This window comes from Rhinoderma darwinii, chromosome 11 (genome assembly GCF_050947455.1).
Source record: "Rhinoderma darwinii isolate aRhiDar2 chromosome 11, aRhiDar2.hap1, whole genome shotgun sequence".
In the NCBI taxonomy this organism is placed as follows: Eukaryota; Metazoa; Chordata; class Amphibia; order Anura; family Rhinodermatidae; genus Rhinoderma; species Rhinoderma darwinii.
The window spans coordinates 25,251,392-25,265,773 of NC_134697.1; positions in this window are offsets into that span (position 1 = coordinate 25,251,392).

Below are 14,382 nucleotides of genomic sequence, written 5' to 3' on the forward strand. Positions count from 1 at the left end.
CGGCATGTCAATTTATCTTGCGTTTCCGTTTCAGAATTGTATCTGACAAGTTTTTAAAAAAACACCATAATCCGCTGCATGAAATCCGTACCTGTTTCTGCATCAAAATGTAATATCTGCACCTCAAAACCCATCATAAATGCAATAGTCTGTGCAGATTTTACCTGCGTTTATCTGCGGTTTTGTTCTGCAACCTGTGCATGTAGCCTAAAGGGTTATTCCAACAGGCCATGACTAGGTCCACTTGCACAGTGTGGTCATATTGCAGTTTCTGCCATGATTTTTGCAAAGCATTGGTTATGCGCGATTATGCAACAATTGTAGCAAAAATGCAATATGGCTGCATCATATGAATACACCATCATGCACATGGCAAAACATGCTTCTGGAATAGATTCATAGATTTCGGATTCCTATAACACAAATCTGTAATATGTTGGGTGCATGAGACCTAAACAAAAAATATATTCATGTATAGAAATACTGTTAATTGCAGCAGGGTTGAAACAAAGTTTGTGTTATTTAAAGGGGTAGTCCACTTTTCATTAACTAGTTGGAATTAATTAACTAGTTTGCAATATAGTAGCGTTGCCACATTCTGCCATGCCTCTACTGTTTTGTGTAAACGTATAATAATCCATCTGCCCAGAGGAGCCAGAGATATCTAGAATACAATTGGCAGATTTGTTGCAGATATTTCTGCGCCTGTTCATTTTAATGGGGCTTGCAAAAATAACAACCCCGGTCACATGTATGAAATGGATTTTCAGTTGGAGAGATTTCTGCACGATTCTACCCCGTATAACCTTACAGATTAAAAGGACGATAACAAAGTCACATAATCCTATTAATCTTAAAATACAAACTGGATGTGTTAGTTTGTTCAGACTCAGTTTGCGTATTACACCTGTACACTCATAGGTAAGGGTATAGACACGTGTAGCGGCCCCTGTCCGGCAGAGATGTGGCCGCGATGCGACTGAAAACCATGCCAGCATGACGTATTACCACAGATCTGTGCAAACCTTAAATTGTTGCAATGTCTTCCTGTGTTTGGAAGGTAAACCGATTTGCCTGCACAAAACACTCAGATATTACAATAATTTCTGCATGTTTTTTTGGCTGCATTTTGGCCAAGATAGGGGCTATTCTATGTGCGTCTGCACCCTAAGGCCATATTCACACGACAGGGATTCTGGGCCGCGGTAGGAACAATAAAACCCAAATGGATACATACGGCCAATTTTTTTTGACGGCCCGGTAACCTGGCCTATTTTGGGCCATTCCCCGGCCGCACGGCTCCTCCCATAGAAGTCTATGGGGCCGTGTATAGCACAGCTGCCACTTGGATGTGTTCTGGGTGACGGCTGTGCTTTCTGCCGCTCGCTCTCTTCTCACAGTGCGAAGTGCATGCGAGGAGGAGGAAATTTTTTTGCTCTATGTAGGAGTGGATTTCCTAATCCCCGGCCACAGCGTTGCCAAAGCCGTGGCCGGGGATTCCGCTCCAGGAGAAGTCCCAGACTTCACTGTCGATATATGGTCAGTGACTTCTGGAGCGGTCCCCTCCTCCTGAAGCTGAATCCTCGACGCTGTGGCCGGTGATTCAGCTCCAGGAGAAGTTCCAAATATGGACAGTGAAGTCAGGGACTACTACTGGAGTGGTCCCCTACAGTGGCGCCATCTATGGGGGGTTCCATCTACGGGAATGCTATGTACAGGGGGGCTGTGTGGCACTATCTACAGGGGGCTATGTGGCATTATCTACAGGGGGCTGTGTGACACTATCTACAGGGGGGCTGTATGTGGCATTATCTACAGAGGGCAGTGTGTGGCAAAAAAATTTACAAATGAAATTCATCCGTTTTTAAAACAGACAGGGAAAAAAACTGATGCAAAACGGGTCAAAATCAACTGTTAAAAATGGAAACATGGCCCGGAATGGAAACAGAACAGATGCAAAACGGCCGAGAAAAACGGAACAAAACGGATGTTTTTATTGGCGAACTCTCGGACCCTGTCGTTTGAGTAGAGCCGAAAATGCAACTTAGCAAAAAAATGCCACTAAACTGGCACCAGTAAATACAACCGAAATGTATGCGTTATATATAGTTTTCGGAGCTGATTTTAGGCTTGCATTGTGTTACTACTGGGTTACAATACAGTAGAATTATAGTTATCTTATATAAGGTTTGTGCTCCGCAGCAAAATGGCCGTGAGATGGGTTAATATCAATTATGTTAGTTGTTTTGCAATGGCCACAAGGTCACTTGCACTTTTTTCTTATAGGGAATCATTGAAGCCCTAACCTTAAATACATCACAATGAGTTGTGCCGACTTACACAGTCCGCTCTGTTATATCTCTATGTAATTAGAACATAAGGATCAATTGTGTATCTTTGTAAGAAGGTGACATTTATTTTTTCCAGGAATATTTAAACATGTTAAAATATTTATGACCACATATGACGTTTTCCACAGGACATGTTGTCTTGCTTGTAAGACTGGTGAAGGGATAGGATTGATTACTAGAAGGAAAATATTTAATATGCAAAGCCCTTCTAAAACCTATTGTATAATGGAATAGATTTTTTACAGTAATTCACTATATTCTGCAGATTATACATTTACCTTCATGTATTATTTCTCCTTTTTCCTGTTTGTTGCCGGAAACTACATTTACAGAGTGCACAGCGCTGGCTCTAAATCCGAAAATATTTATCTTTGATGTTTATGAAGTCACAAAGAGAAAGAAATGTGGATAATCGTACATGGTGCATGCTACCGAAGTCTGCCGGGTTGCACCTAGTGATGTTCTTCACCCCTTTTCTAACAGGAGGAGGGGTGGAAAATGACAGTAAACCAGTCACACAGTGAAGCCGTATTCGGTTTATGTATGAGGCATCTCAAAATAATGGTTCTTAATTTTCCGTTTCTTCAGCTGTAATCTGTTCCAACTGATTAGCTTTATAAATTTTTTATATTAACAAAAAAATAAATAAACAGGAATGATATGGACAAATAAAGACCTGCAGTATATGGCACCGATCTGTGCAAAAACTAATCTTGAGTCCAATTTCCTTAACAAAGCATATACATCATAAAAACAGAAAAACAAGATTATTACAATGAGTCACAACATATCTTGTGCATTACAGAATGGAAACTAAAAGGTATATCAAGGGCTTGGCATGTAAAATGCAACATAAAAAACATTAACCAACTGACAAGATGAGTAACACGGAGTAGGGGAGAGGTAAAGAGGTGCAGGTTTGGCACTGGTTTCCCTGAGGTGTCAAAAAAAGTGGGGAAAATATAAGTGGGAATGCAGAGTGGCTAAAGTTCCATCCTTGTGGGCTGTCAAGGCAAAAGGGAAGCCCCAGCTGTACGCTATACAGTGGTCTTGGAGAGTGGCGAGTAAAAGGCGAAGAAATCTTTTCTTCTGTAAAGTTAAATAGGGGCACCATTGCACTCAAAGTTTCTTAGGTTTCTCGCTTTCGCAATTATTTCCTCCTTGATGTGGAAAATTAGCCAGAAATTTGTCAAAATTAGCACTGTAAAGGTCCCAGACAGAAATTCTGAACGCATTCCATTTTGGGCCAAATTAAAAGTTTTCCATCAATTAGCACAAAGAATGCGTCCTGGCGCTTTAGCTAGCTCTCCGTCCCCTCCATTATTTATACAGGTACAGCGGCTCGTCTGTACGGATGGCTGTATCTGCCACTGTAGCTTAGTCACAGTGACTATGTAAACAATTAAAGGGACAATTATGACATTATGCTGATTGGTAGTGTTCGTTTAACTGATATAACTTTTCTATTTACTGGGCTAACGACGTGACATTTTCCGACGTTATTTTAATGAACAATGCAAGTTTCTTATCCTGATTATACACATAATTACTGTTTTTTTTTTTTTGTTTTTTTTTTAGGCTTATAGTTTTATAAAAATAAGTGGAAAAAATATTTTTTACCTTTTTATTTCCTTTTGTTCTTGCATAGTGTTACCCTAAAGTCAACTTTTTATTTGTGATCGTCATTGTCTACCATAAATTTTTATATATTACATGTCTTATATTAGGGTAATTGGGTGAGGACTAGCGTTATTTTCGTCAGTGTGCTATCTGTTTTTTTTAACGGATAGCACACTGACCTATTCATTTCTATGGCCTCATGCACACTACCATGTTTTTTTCAGATCCATGTGGGGGCCGTGGGACTGGGCCACAAAACTCCTATTTCTGTCCATGTTTGCGGCTCAGTCTCGACCCATTCAAGTCAAACCTATGGAACACACGGACCGCAAAAAAACGGACAATGGATCTGTTGTTTACGGGCTGCGAAATACAAAAGGTCATGTGGCATGTATCTTTGTAGCGATTATTGACATTGCTAGGTCTGGTTAGATCCAGCAGCAGCCCTCTACTACCAGAATCCCGGCAATTATGTGACTAGTAAGGGCAGGTTCACACTTGCGTTGGGCTTTCCGTTGTTATGCTCAATCAGAGGAGCAAAACAACAAAAATACTTGAAGCGACGGTTCCGGTGCCTGACGAAACCCATTGACCTTAATGCGTTCCATCTGGTTTCCGTCGGGGTGTCCATAAATTAACTAGAAACAATTGCGCAGCATACTGCAGTATTGTTTGCTGTATTTTTGACCGGATCTGCGACGGAGGCCCCTAACAGAGCCTCCAACGCAGATGTGAACAGCCGCTGTCTCTATACTACACGGCGCTCATTGAGGAAGGTTCTCCAGTAGTTGGAGACCTGACATTCGGCTGCCCGATTGCTTAGGCAGCCAGCCTAAACCCACATTGTAGATATATTATGCCACAAATTTTCACGACCTTGACCATCCGCCGAATATATATATACACAGGGTGTATTAACCGATGATGAGATTAATATAGTATTTCTGTCAGGGTCACTTCCCACAATTTTCTGTCTGTTCTTTCTGTCATTCTGCGACATTACACAAGACTAAAGGCACATTCAGACGTGGCGGACTTGCTGTTGAATTACGCCCCGGACAGTCCGCAGTGGAATTCTGCAGCAGCCGTTTTTTACATTTGTTTCTACACATTTTTAGGAAACTAAGTTCAGACGTTGCGGAAAATAACAGTGCGGAATTTAGGCTGCGGTGCAGAATTTTCCCTCCGCAGCATGCTCATTATGTTGCGGAGAAGCTGTGGAATTTCACTGCGGATTTCAGCTTTTGCATTGCAAAGGCTGAACTCTGCAGCAAGTCCGCTGTGATATCTGCAACGTCTGAATTACCTGTCAAGTATGAAAATGTTGCTGCAAATTCGCAACGAATATGCAGCAGAATTTTCAGCGGAAAAACTCTGCCAAGTCTGAACATGGCCTAATTCTGTGTCCTGTCAGTCATCATATCCTGGAATACATCAGGAACCATTAGTGAATTACTAATGTATGACTAAAAGGAGTTCAGGGTCAAGTCTGAAAACAGGTTTGTCAGTCATTAAATACAGGAAAGATAAAACTCACCAGGTGCTATTAAATAAATATACTTTTGGTAATGTCTGACTCTCTGTTCACAACAAGCTGTGCTGCGGAAAGGTCCGAAATGAAATCCACTGCAAAATCTGCATGTGTTCCATGCAGATTTTCCTGTAAATTTCATTGCAGATATTTCCACAGATTTCAACCTGTGCATTGCAAAGGCAAAAAACCACAGCAAATCCTAAATAAATCTGAAAAAGGGCTCACACAAACAGGCCCACATTTATTATTCATTATTATTATTTATTTATTACTCAATTGCGAGTTTTGGGCATAAATTGATAAAAAAAAAAATCTGCTGCTTTGAACGTGTGGCACAATTGCAATTTCTTTTTGTAAATATTATGAGAAAAATGGACAAGATAGTAAGAAATAGTGCAATTATATGGCTGGCCATAGCAAAGTTGTATAAATAGGCAGAAGTAGAATCAGACAAAAGTAAACATGCGTAAAAATAAGTAATTCTGTATTTTGTGGCGCCATTAACTTATATGATGCCTTACATATGAAATACAGAAAGGTTTAAACATATAATATGAATAAACGCCAAAAACTAGCAAGTACAATAAACATGAGTCTATTATGTCACAGGCTTGTATAGGAATAGAGAGGGCCCTGCCCGCAAGAGCTTACAATCTACACAATAGATGCAATTCTCAACATCTTTCCTCTCCAAATAATCTGGTACAAAATACGCCATTATTAACAGGTTCCCGACCGCTGGCCGTATTTATACTGAAGTCCGCCGTATAGACTAATTACGACGGCACTTCAGAGACTGTGCACGCGCGATCGCGTGCACACAGCTCTTTGCCCTGGCTGTTGCTAACAGCCATAGGCACTGGGCAGAATGTCAGGGGCCAATCTTTTGGCCCCTGAACATGTGATCGCTGTGACAACCAATCACAGCGATCACATTCATTTCTGCATATAAAACAGTGTGCACGCGATCGCGTGCACAACCCTGTGCCCACGCTGTTACCAACAGCTCTGGGCAGAGTATCAGGGACCAATCTGATGGTCCCTGAACATGTGGTCGCTGTGAAAACCTATCACAGCGACCACATTTGTTTTATTTTGACTTTTCTGGCAGTAAATCTCCTGCCTCTTTTCTTCTCCTCAAACATTGTTTCAGTTTGAGGAGAAGAAGAGACTCGGGAGAATTGCTGCCAGAAGATTACAGTGAAAAAAAATACAGTTAAACTATAAAACATTCTCTGTATAGATAGATTTCTATCTATCTATACAATCTATCTATCCATCTATCTTTTTTTCTATCTATCTACCTTTCTTTCTTTTATTCTATTAGAATAGGCAGGTAGGGAGTATATAATTATATATATATCCACATATATATAATATATATAGCAATAGCGGTTTATTTTTTGTTAGCGGTAGTGTAGATATATATACCAGTTAGTTTGTGTGTTTTATAAAAAAAAAAAATTTGTTTAGTTAGTGTTAGTGACGTTATGGCGAGGAAGTTGTTTAGCGCCGAGGAGGCATACACCATGCTGTGGTCTGAGTCGGAGACCGCATCAGAGATGGCGTCCGAGATGGAACCTGTTTTAGGTAGTGACGATGACAGCGTCACTTCAGGTTCATCTTCAGGGGACGTTGTCCCTGATGCAGTTGAAACTGCAGAACATGAAAGCGCAGGGCCAAGTAGCGCTGTAGCACGGGACAGCCTGGTCCCTTCAGTCCAGGCTCTTGTATGGGCACCTGCCCCATCTTTTGGGCCTAGAATCCACGGATTTACTGCCACTCCTGGCATAACCGTGGACAATACAAATTTTGTCCAAATGGATTACTTCCATTTATTTATAACGGACGACATCCTAAATCAGATTGTCCACGAAACAAATTTATATGCCACTCAATATATAATGCAGAAACCTTCATCCACCCATGCCAGAGATTGGACGCCCACCAATTTGCAGGAATTAAAAAAAAATTTGGGGCTCACCCTAAATATGGGTATTGTCAAAAAGCCCTCCAATAGGTCTTACTGGTCAACAAGACCCGCACAAGCCACCCCAGTATATTCTGCAGTAATGCCCAGGTCTCGTTATGAGACAATAATGAGGTTTTTCCACTACAATGACAATGCACAGGCCCCCCCAAGTACCGATGCAAACCGGGATCGGTTGTTCAAAATAAGACCGCTAATAAATTCCCTGAATAATTTATTTCTGCAACTCCTCAACTTTCATGGCAGACTTAGCTTTCGCCAATATCTACCTTCCAAAAGGGCAAGATATGGCGTTAAGCTCTACAAATTGTGTGAAAGCGGGTCAGGATATACCACCGCCTTCAGGATTTATGAAGGACGGGACCGCACAATAAATGTTCCTGGATGCCCCCCTGATCTTTCCACCAGCAGTAAGATCGTGTGGGAGATAATGCAGCCTCTGCTTCATAAGGGGTACCACCTGTACTGTGATCATTTTTATTCCAGTGTGCCCCTGTTTAGGCATTTGCATGCTGCAAGGACTGGGGCATGTGGTACCATGCGCAAAAACCGAATTGGTTTTCCACAGCAATTAGTGTGGTAGCGCATGGTAAAGGGGGACTCCTGTGCTTATGCATCCGAGGAATTGCTGGCGGTCAAGTTCAGGGATCGCAAAGATGTGTATGTGCTAAGCACAATTCATACCGCAGTGGCAGTGAGGGAAAGGGGGGCATCATCGGACAAGTACAAACCAGTGAGCGTGCCCGAATATAACAAGTACATGGGGGGGGGGTGGATTTAAGCGACCAGGTTTTACAGCCCTATTTAGTAAAACGTAAAACTAAAACCTGGTACAAAAAAGTGGCCATTTATTTGTTACAGGTGGCAATCCACAATTTATTTGTGCTCTACAAAAAAAACAGAGGCAGAGACACATACCTGGATTTCCAGGAAAAAATTATTGAAGGCCTCATTTTTGATGTTCAAGACACCCGAGAATGCCCCCAGTCTGAGGATGTCACGCGACTGACTGAAAGACACTTCATCAGTCGGATTCCCCCAACACCAACCAGAAGCAACCCCCAGAAAAAGTGCAGCGTCTGCAGAAAAGACGGGCACCGCAAAGATTCCCGATATTTCTGTCCCTCATGTCCCTCGCAACCAGGCCTGTGCATTGAGCCATGTTTTAAAAAATACCACACTGTTCTGAATTATTAGATTTTAGTTAATTCGTTGAAAATATATTTGCCCTACATTACTTTTTTATTTTTCCCCTGATTTTACTCCAAGGGTGAGGGAGGGAATGGGTGGATGTCATGTTTGCATGTTTTCTAAAGTTCATCTGCTGGAGAGCTCCATTTGCATAAACCTGCAATTTCTTATTTTAGAAAACCCCAAAAAATAAATTCCCATTATACCCCTAGATGAATATTTTGGGATTTCTGCTTCAAGAGCAGATATTTTGGAAGTGTTATAGAAACTCTGTTGAGTTTTGTAAAACCAGCTTTGAAAAAAAGCGATTTGTGAAATGAGCTTCTTCTATCGTCCGCCCTCCTACATCTCTATGTGATAATAAGGCCCATATATTTGGTATCCCCATGCACGGCAGAAGTGGCACAATGTGAAAGGAGATGAATTTTGGCCGTGGTCTATACTGTGTGTGAAAAATGCTGGTATAAACTGACGCATTTGCTAAAGAATTGCTAATTTTATTTTGATCCATCTTATTCAAGAAACTTTCAGAAGAAAACTGGACTGTCTAAAAATATGATAAACCCCTTGAAGAAAACCTTCTGGGGTCTACTTGTGTGAGTGAAGTCATTTATGGGGTGTTTCCAATGTTTCAGCAGCATTACGCGCCCAAGAAAACCGTATGCTTCTAAAAAATCAAATGCAGAATTCCTGGACCAAAAAGCCTCCTTTTATGCCAAGCCCTGGCACATGCCCGCACAGTGAATAAGGCACACATATTTGGTATCCCCATGCACGGGAGAAGTGGAAGAATGTGAAAGGAGATGAATTTTGTCCGTGGTCCATACTGTGTGTGAAAAATGCTAGCATAAACTGACGCAATTGCTAAATTCTTGCATTTTTTTCCAATTTTGCCCACTTTAGAGAAAAAAATTAAAATGATATATACTGACAAATGTCACTAAAACAAAGCCCTATCTGTCCTTTAAAAAGAGTGTAAAATTCAAAGATGAACTTTATTCACCTGCAGAGTTATAGTCATCTAAAGAAGCGCATAGCAAAATTGTAACATTTGCTCTGGTCATTTAGCTGTAAAACAGCCTAGTCCTTAACCGGTTAAAGGGGTTGACTCAGGGTAACAACCCCTGGCCGTACACCCTATTAGGACATATGAACGTCATACAGGGACCCTCGCAATTGTTTTAAATAGCAGCCATATAATTCTACATTTCCTCTGCAGTGGTTGCTGTGGGAGAAATGTATGCCTAGACTTATCTACCCCGGCGATGGCAAAACGCCATATTTGTGCAATGATTTGTGAATTTTGTGGCATTTTACGCCGTCTTATGGTATATAGTGGGCGTGGCCTAACATAAGGGGCGGTGCTACCCATGGCCTGACGTAGATTTTCCTTTCTGGTGCACAGACAGCCTGAGGTGCGCCTATTTTTTTTAAGTGATGTGCGCTTTTAAATAAATTTGCCGCATTTTACTCAAACGCTCTTTATATTAAGGCTGGCATAAAAAATAACGCCAGTCTTCATAAATTCCCCTATTTTTTAAGTCTATATTTAATCACAAGACAAGAGGTGGAGACTGTAGTACTTCTTTTATGGTCCCATCCCGCCATTTTGTGTCTACTTTATTTTTCAGCAACACCACAACTGTTCTAAATGTTATTAATAAGAAGTAATAATTGTCAAGAAAACTGGACTAAGGATATTATAAGTAATTACTGGTCTAGACTAGAAATACTGCAGGATTTAAGACATGGGGGAGATATATCAAAACTGCTGCCAAGGAAAAGTGGAGTAGTTGCCCATGGCAACCAATTAGGTTGCTGCTTTCATTTTCCAAAAGACTTCTGGAAAATTAGAGGTGGAATCTGATTGGTTGCCATGGGCTGTTGTTTTTACCTCAGTCACACTTCCCGCCATATTCCTATTGCAGCATCTTTTGATGTGACAGCAGCCCCAGAGAAGATTTGCCTGTGAAGAGAAGTAAAGTCGCCATGTTGCCAGTCATCAAATGGGAATTGTCAGAAGCCATTAAAAAAAGAATTATTACTATGTCGCTCTAGACTTTTTGCAGGACCAAAATTAATGGTAACACCTCAGGTACACCAGACAAACTTGCCTCCATTTTCTGTCAGCTGCATTTCCATCCTGTGACGTTACAGCAGCCTAAGAACAGCTCTGAGTGTCAAGAAAAGACTTTAGTGATCTGTCATCAAATGCTGAGGAATAGAGGACAGAGGGAGCTAATGGCTGTATGTGTGGGACATTCTGCACTGACAACATCGGCCATATTGAGAACCCATGGCCATTAGGTAAGTGATGCTTGGACTGTAATAAGAGCTTTCTCTGTATCATGCAGATGGAGCAGCATTAGTATTATATATGAGGTGTCCGCAGACAAGGACTGTTTACTCCACTTTCTGCAGGTGGCAGGTATTGGAAGGGAAATGATTTTATACACCAACTGTACAAACAAACTGATGAAATGTCTCCTGTCTGTACCCGGCCCCAGACGCTCCACATGGAGGTGACACGGTGACTGATAGAAGAACAGAGGCTTTGTAAGGATATGGAAAAATATAGTGTTCATTCATTTTGATCTATATAATTCTAATAATAATAATAATTAAAAATTAGATATATAACGAGTTTATGTAGAAAGATAAATCTATCTACATACATATACAAACATATTATCTACGGTATATATCTTATATCTATATCTCCGATATTTGCCTATCTATCTATCTATCTATCTATCTATCTATCTATCTATCTATCTATCTATCTATCTATCTATCTATCTATCTATCTATCTATCTATCTTTCTATAAATATACAAAGTCCAGCAGCACCGGCAGCGTGTCGGTGCAGGCTCTGAGGGACAGACAAAGTCCCAGATACACAGAAGTCAAAAAATTAGCAGCAACTCCAATAGTAAGGGTGAAAAAAGTGGGTACTTTTATTGCCCGTGCAACGTTTCAGCTCCGTTCACTGGAGCCTTTCTCAAGGCTTGAGAAAGGCTCCAGTGAACCGAGCTGAAACGTTGCACGGGCAATAAAAGTACCCACTTTTTTCACCCTTACTATTGGAGTTGCTGCTCATTTTTTGACATCTATCTATCTATCTATCTATCTATCTATCTATCTATCTATCTATCTATCTATCTATCTATCTATCTATCTATCTATCTGTCTGTCTGTCTGTCTGTCTGTCTGTCTGTCTATCTGTCTGTGTCTATCTATCTAATCTATCGATAGTGTGCTGTGGATTACTTGTCTTGGCTATTTAGATTGAAGAATTCTTCCATGAAGCAACTACAATTAATTGGAGTGTGGCACCATTTGTCTGTTTTCTATCCCTGCTTCATAGACATGTAGCTGGGCTACATGCTGGATGCAACTCAGGGGGCCCTGTCTGTCACCTCCAGCCGGCACTACATATGGAGATTTTATGCCCCTCTTATGAGACCCCCTCCGCATGCTTGGCTTGCCCTCTTCCATGCTGGATAAAGCCAGCTCCTCTCCCCACTTTTCCCTGCACCTCTTGCGTAAGGTGCCCTGAGTGCTATGCTTCGCCCACATAATTATAAAGTACCCGCATAATGCCAAACAGTGCCTGCATATTTCCAAATAGTTCTTAGCATTCCATAATTTGCCCATATAGTCACATTTGCCTACTCAGAGCTGAACAATGGCCAAATAGTATGTTCTTTTGATTCTTTCTCAGATTGTCCAACTAATATGTCTAGCGCCGGTGGTCACATATGCCCAGTAGTACAATTCCACCTCCCTTAGGCTTCGTTCACATCTGCGTCAGGGCTCCGTTCTGGTGTTCCGTCTGAGCTTTCCGTCAGAACAGAGCCTTGACTGATATATACGGAAACCATTGATTTCAATGGTGACGGATCTGGTGCAAATGGTTTTCGGTTGTCTCAGTTGTGCAAAGGTTTCGCCGTTTTGACGAAATGAATACCGTAGTTCTCTTCCCTGCGCTCAGCTACTGCCGGTTCCACAAGTGTATAGAGAGGGGGAATGGGGTACAGGGAGCCCCCGCCAGTTCTGCGCTTCTTCTAGTGAAGCGCCTGTCGCACACTTTAGACCTGACAGCAGCAGAGCGCATCACATTATCTTCCATGCGCTCTGCTGCTGCCGGTTCCACCAGTGTACAGAGAGGGGGAATGGGGTACAGGGGGCCGCCGCCAGACCTGCGCTCCTTCTAGTGAAGCGCCTGTCACACACTATAGACCAGACAGCAGCAGAGCGCATCACATTCTCCTCCCTGCGCTCTGCTGCTGCCTGCTTCTTTATAGAGAACTGTACAGTACATAGGGGCAGAGAGACGTTTCTGACGTCAGGATGGGGGTGTACACATCTGACATCATGATGGGGCCGCCACCCACCCGTACACACAGGCAGCAGAGTCCGTACAGCGAGTACATTCAAAATGTGTACGGATTTCTGCTAGCCATAGGAAAAATACAAGAAATAAAATGTGGTAGAAAAGTGTCAGAGTGGCCATTTAAAACACATATATCACAAAAAGGAGCCCAAATTCATTAATAAAGTATATTACAAAACATATTTATATTACACATGCTGCTAGAAAATAAAAAGTTGATCGAACATTTAGTTACGCTTTAACTGTAGCAGCCAGTGTCAGTCAGCTAATGCCAAGGCAAATAAGGATTCTACATCAATATACAGTGCAAGGGGTTTATTTACTGTAAGAGCAGCCGGACTATAAAACTCTCTGCTAGAGGAAGATGTAAGGGCCAGTTCACACTGAGTTTTTTGGCGCTGATTTTGATGCGGAAACCTCATCGGAATCAGCGCCAAAAAAGGCTCGAAACCGCCCCCCATTGATTTCAACAGGAGGAATAGGCATTTATTTTACGCCGTGGCTTTCAGCCGCTTGCCGTAAAAAAAAGTGTCATGTTCGCCCCTGTCCCCTCATTGAAATCAATGGGAGGCAGAAAAAGTTTTTTTCACAGTGTTTTTTGCCAGCGAACCTTAATAGCCGCAGGCGAAAATCGTAGCAAAAAACGCGGCTAGAAAGTGCAGGTTGGACAAAATCTGCCTCAAAATTCCTGAAGGAATTTTGAGGCATATTTTTTCTGCCAGCAAATTCCTCCATGTGAACTAGGCCTCATGGCCTTAACGAGTATGAGTGCAAAACCAGTACAAAAGGGGCCTGAATGTCTTTCTTGTTGCGCATCTCGGACGTGAAAAACAAACATTTTTCACGTCCGAGGTGCATCTGCGCTGCGGGACGCGTTATCACACATCCCCAATAGACTAGAGTTTATGGAGGGATGCGTGAAGTGTGAAAAAATAGGACATGTCCTATTTTCTCACAGACCCTTCTCACGGTCCTTTGAAACAACGACTGTGTGAACGGTCCCATTGAATTACATTTTTTAACGGCCGTCACATGGACGTATAACACGTTCGTGTGAATTAGGCCTTATTCTGATTGTGAGTTTTGGAGTCGGGAAATAATTTTTTCAATTAGATGAGCTCAATTGACTTTTGCCTCATATGGGTTATTGTCTAAGGCTGGGTTCACACGACCTATTTTCAGACGTAAACGAGGCGTATTATGCCTCGTTTTACGTCTGAAAATAGGGCTGCAATACGTCGGCAAACATCTGCCCATTCATTTGAATGGGTTTGCCGACGTACTGCGCAGACAACCTGTC